Here is a 5,549-nt window from a genome sequence, read left to right as displayed (position 1 = left end):
CATTCGTGTAATTACAGGCAGGATAGGGGAGCCCTCGGGTACATCCATCGCGTAGACAGGTCCCCCTGTGGGCCTTTCACTCCATCCACACCTTGGCTCCTCTTGCTCCTGACAGTCCCCAGCCTCGGCCTGCTGCAGTCTCTCGGGGCTTGGGGAAGACAACTCTCCCTGATTGCTGTGACCCTGAAGGATCTGAGACAGACCTCAGTCAATTTAGAAAGTTTATTTTGCCAAGATTAAGGACACAACTGTGACACAGCCTCAGGAGGTCCTGATAACATGTGCCCAAGGTGTTCAGGACACAGCTGGGTTTTATACATTTTAGGGATACGTAAGACATCAGTCAATATATGTAAAATGATTGGTTCAGTCCAGTCAGGCAGAGCAACTCGAAGTAAGAGGCTTCCAGGTCGCAGGTAGATAAGAGACAAGCAGTTGCATTCTTCTGAGTCTCTGATTAGCCTTTCCCTGAGTCCTTAGTGTAGCTCAGTGAATCTGCATTTTTACATAAACAATAGGGCAGAGGAAGTGCATTAGTCTGTTTTCACACTGCTAAAAAGAACTACCTGAGACTGGGTAATTTACACAGAAAAGAGGTTTCATTGACTCACAGTTCCGCAGGGCTGGGGAGGCCACAGGAAACTCACCATCATGGTGGAAGTGGAGGCAGGCACATCTTACATGGTGGCAGGAGGCGGGGAGCAGGGGAAGTGCCACACTCGAAAACCATCAGCTCTCGTGAGAACTCACTCACTATCATGAGAACAGCAAGGGAGAAATCTTTCCCATGCTCCAGTCATCTCCCTCCAGGCCCCTCCTTCATCACGTGGGGATTATAATTCAAGATGAGATTTGGGTGGGGACACAGAGCCAAATCATATCAGAAAGCAATCAGATAAGTATTTGTCTCAGGTGAGCGGAGGGTGACTTTCTGTCCCATGCCTGTGAAGATAAGCTATCAGTTTACATTGGTGAAATTCAACAGAACTGCTTCATAGTAAAGATCTTGAGGTCCACAGGGAATACCCTGTGGGCAAGTGGTGAGGGAGCTGTGTAGCTTTTTTATCTTCGTAGCTGTCCTATTTAGGAATAAATCGGAGACAGGTTTGCCTCACGCAGTTCCCAGCTTGCCTTTTCCCTCTAGCTTAGTGATTTGGGGTCCTGAGATTTATTTTCCTCTCCCATTGTCATTGTCTCAGTCCGTTTGGGCTACTACACCCAAGCTCCACAGACTGCATGACCTACAAACAACAGAGATCTATTTCTTGCCATTCCGGAGGCTGGAGGCTGAGATCAGGGCACCGGCAGTGTCTGGGGAGGGACATTTCCAGGTTTCAACCCCACCTTCTCACTCAGTCCTCACACGGGACCAGGCACCTCCCTGGGGTCCCTTTTATCAGGGCGCAGTACCATTCATGAGGACAACATTCTCACGCCCCCCTCCCCTCCCATAGGCCCCACCGCCTCATACCATCACCTTCGGGGCTAGGATTTCAATGTGTGAGTTTGGGGGACACAAACATTCCATCCTTTGCACCATTTAAAGCCGCTCTGCTGCCAAGCCCACTTTCCATCTCTGGAAGCAGGACTGGCCCAGAACTGGCTTTGGCCTACAGAATACGGCAGAAGAGATGACCCCGAGCCTGGGCCTCAAGGCACGGCATGAGCTTCTACCCCCTGCCTCCCCAGACCCAGCCCCTGCCATGAGAAGCCCGCAGGGGAGCGAGCCCACCCAGCCCCACTGTCCCAGGCATGTGAGAAGGCCCAGGCCAGACCAGCAGAGCCTCCCGGCCAGCCCATTGCTAACCACAGACTTGCCAGCAAGCCCCGCAGGTGGATTAGACCCACCCGAGGCTCGGGAGAAACCACAGCACCTTGTTGTTTTGAGCCACTAAATGGCAGGACACTTGTTCACGGTGCTGCTATGGCAAGAGCTAGCGAGGCGGCTGGTACCGGGTGATGCTTCGCCACGGCTTTCCAGAAAGCGCTCCGTGACCCCAGGCCCACCCTTCCCGACACTCACGGTTCCCTCAGAAATGCTCCTCCCAAATCTCTCACTCTCCCGGCAGCCTTTGTTGTTTCTTTTTTCTTTCTTTCTCTTTTGCAAGATAGGATCAAGGAAAGGTCTCAGACACAAAACGCAACATTTTTCTTCCATGACAGATCCGATATTGAAGGGCTCAGTGAGGAGCCCTGCTCTGGGACAACTCCATGATTAGTGCTCCAAGAGGCAGTCACAGAGAAGCAGGTGCTCTGTTCCCCTCCTGGCTCACCAATCCCGCAGTCCTCCCGTCCCGCTCCAGGCCCAGCCAGCCTGGCTGCTTGGATCCGAGACAACAGCTTGGTCTGGAGGCGGCTCAGGGTGGGAGGGACCCAGGGACCCGGGCACCAGTACAGCAGCTGGGAATTCAGGCCCAGGGATGGGGATGGGGCACAGGACACCACCCCCGTCTCACACAGGGAGATGAGGGTGGGATCCAGCATGGGGACTGGACATCCCTGAGTCCAGCTGCCCCGTTACAATGGGGGAACTGAGATCCGGGGATGGGATAGTTCTCGAGCATCTCCCAGTTCTCACAGAGCTGGGAAGAACCGAGATTCCTGCCCCAGCCTGTACCCCTCAGCCTCACAGTGCCAGCTCACAGAGAAGGGGGAGGTGGCAGCACCCACTGATGCCCTGGGGAGCCTGGAGGCCCTGCGGAGCCCGCTGCTGCTCAGTGCGGCTCCCGGGCACAGTCACTTACCCTCCTGAAGCTGCAGCTTCCAGTCTCTGCAACCACAGGCCTCTGCGGGAGCCCACGGATGGACCCAACCCAGAGAAGGAGAGGCCAGGTCTTTTCCAAGACAGAGTCCGGGGTTCCCACATTCAAGGAAGGCAAGTGGAGGGAGCTAAGCAAACAGAGGTCTCTGCTCCCCCTGGGAAGTTAGACAAAAAGAGAACAGGAGTCAAATGCAGCTGGATTACGACCTAGGACAGCTGCTCGGCTCAGCCAAGAAAGAGCCTGGGCGCCTGCTGGCAGTCGGGGGCTGAGTGTCCAGGTGCTGGTAGGAAGGCGGCCTTTGCCCTCAGCCCACCCCCATCTTGGGGCCCAGAGCACAACAGCATGGCCAGCATTGACTGGGCCCTGGTTGAGCACTTTCTATGGATTAACTCATTTCATCCCAACCACCCCCTTATGAGGTAGCTAAGACTCAGAAACCAAGGCCCAGAGGTCCACTCACAGTCCGAGGTCACACGGCTGGAAGGTCGGAGAACCCCGCGTGTACCCTTTCATCTCCGATGGCAGAGCCAGTGCTTGTAACTGTTATGGGAAGCAGCAAGGCCTGGGCTGAGGAGAGAGACGCAGGGTGACCCGCCTGGGAGCGCAGAGCCCTAGGGAACCCCAACCACGCTCTGGGGGAAGACCCAGCACAGCGCAGAGCTCTCTACATCCCTCCTTGGCCTCACCCTTTCATCTCTGCCCTCTGCCCTCTGATCTCAGCCTGCCCCTTGCTGAGTCTGTCCCCTCCCTTCACTGGTCCCTCCCCTGTCTCTCCTGCCCTCTCCCTCCCTCCTGCCTCCGGCTCACCCAGGCTGAGCCTTTCCAAGGGCCGCTCAGACCAGGGACGGTGCTTTCAGGCAGTTATTCTCCGTTCCTGTGCCCGTCTTCAAGATGGAACTAAAAATACTCCTCCCCTCCTCGACATGCTGGGGGCGGGCAGGGGGCCGATGACTATGGGAAATGCCCGGCTCTGGGCCTGGCACCCAGACGGAGCCAGGCATGTCCCCTGTGCCCTCCTCAGCGCTGACTCCTGCTCCGCCTCCCAGCCTCGTGACTGCCTCGCCGAGGCGGTCTCTGTCTGTCTCTCTCTCTGTGCATCTGTCTGTATGTCTCCCCATCCCTGGGTTTCCCGCCTCTTTCTGTCTCTCTCTATCTCCCTGTCTGTCTCTCCCCAAGTTTCTCTCTGTTTCTGTCTCTCTCTCTCTGTTTCTGTCTCCCTGTCTCTGTCTCTTTCTCTGTCTCTCCATATCTCCCTGTCTCTCTCTCCCCAAGTCTCTCTCTGTCTCTTTCTGTCTCTCTTCCTGTCTCTCTCTCCCAGTCTCCACCTGTCTCTCTCGGTCTCTCTGTCTCTCTCCCAGGCTCTCTCTGTCTCTATCACTGTCTTCCTGTCTCTTTCTGACTCAACATTTTGTCCCCCACCCTCTCTCAAGGGGTGGACGGCCCAAGCCCTGCCATCAGCTCCTGAAGGGCCTGGTCCAGCTTCACCAGTGTCGCCCCAGCTGCCTCTCCCATCACTCATCACAAAGCCATGAGGGGTAGGCCTCAGGAGGCAAGAAGTGCCTGAGCCCCTTTGCCCCATGCGGAGCTTCCTGTCCACTGCACACAATCCTGAGGCTCCCAGCCCCACCGCAGCCCTGCGTCTCCGGCTCCTCCGCGGGGCTTTGGGTGGAGGGTCCTTCGGTCTTTTCGCTGTTAGTCGCGACAGCTCTGCCCTGGGGACCCTGACTCCTGACTCTCGAGGTTCCGCCCCATCTCAGTCCCATCACAGTGTTGTCAGCCGAGGGGCGCTCCCGGCTGGTGGCTCCCCCAGGCAGTGTTGTCAGCCAAGGGGCACTCCTGGCTCGCGGCTCCCCCAGGCAGGAAGGGTCTTCTTCAGTTACGATCTGATGGGTCTGCTGTGTGGGTCGGGCTGAGGCCTCCCCTTCTTCATCCTTGATGGAGAATCTTCTTCCACTACCCCCGGGGAGGGCGAAGAGACTGCAGCCGCATCTAGTTCCTTCCAGGCCCTGAGCACTTTAGAAGGGCTGCTGTGGCCTGGGGGGCTCCCCGGGAAGGGGAGACTGACTCAGGCCTGGAGGCATCCACAGAACTGTGTGGCCAGAGTGAGAAGCGCTGCCCCTCAGCAAAGAATCACCTGGATTTCTTTTGGGGGAGCGCCCTTCCCTCCCTGGAGGCGCATGACAGAGGGTGACCTGGTCAGAGCACCAATGCCCCTGGCCACAGTGGCCGGCTCAGAGCCGGGCCCGTGGCGCCAGGTGATCAAACAGAGGGACCACTGGGATGGAGAGGAAATTGCTGTGAAGATGTTTCCCGTTTGCCATGAACATCAGCCTGGCAGGAATCTGGCCAGGAGCTGAGGGCTGCCACTCCGCCTCCGCGGGAGCCCACAGATGGACCCGACCCAGAGAAGATCAAAGGAAACGAGAGAGGCTGAACGCTGCAGATACTGTTTGTGCAGCTGGAAATGAACGCTGGAACCGAACGCTGATCTTTTCAGTTACACCAGCCAATAAATACCCTTTCATGTTTAAGCCTTTTTGAGTTTCATGTTCTTCCACTCACAGCCCGAGCATCCTGGTGGTTAAGCTCTCTTTTCCAGGGGAGAGGGACACATCCCAGAACGTCCTTCCCATTTTGCTCCCTTACTCCTGGCCCTCCTCCTTCTTGCAGGTAACACGACGGCATGGACAGTAGGGGTGGGCCCAGGCCACCGTGTGCTGAGCCGCATCTTGTCATGTGGCCCAGAGGTCCTGTGGGCTCTTGCACAGCCAGGCCACTGCTCCAGGC

The 5,549-nt window shown here is 56.9% G+C and overlaps 1 long non-coding RNA gene across 4 annotated transcripts; it reads right to left on the bottom strand.

Annotated features, from left to right (window-relative positions):
• Positions 1–208: 208 nt before the first annotated feature.
• On the bottom strand, positions 209–3,802 carry LOC117981522 (uncharacterized). 4 transcript variants are annotated; one of them, XR_008626523.1, is made up of 5 exons: positions 3,570–3,802; positions 3,223–3,329; positions 2,745–2,916; positions 648–753; positions 209–495 (listed from the first exon to the last, which is right to left on the bottom strand). It is a non-coding gene; the product is annotated as an uncharacterized LOC117981522 (long non-coding RNA). The 4 variants fall into 4 exon arrangements; XR_004673098.2 differs by having other exon boundaries at positions 648–2,916; XR_008626522.1 differs by having other exon boundaries at positions 209–942.
• Positions 3,803–5,549: the final 1,747 nt, after the last annotated feature.

The sequence above is a fragment of the Pan paniscus genome, chromosome 7 (genome assembly GCF_029289425.2).
Source record: "Pan paniscus chromosome 7, NHGRI_mPanPan1-v2.0_pri, whole genome shotgun sequence".
Classification (NCBI taxonomy): domain Eukaryota; kingdom Metazoa; phylum Chordata; class Mammalia; order Primates; family Hominidae; genus Pan; species Pan paniscus.
This window is presented reverse-complemented; position numbering and strand designations above follow the sequence as displayed.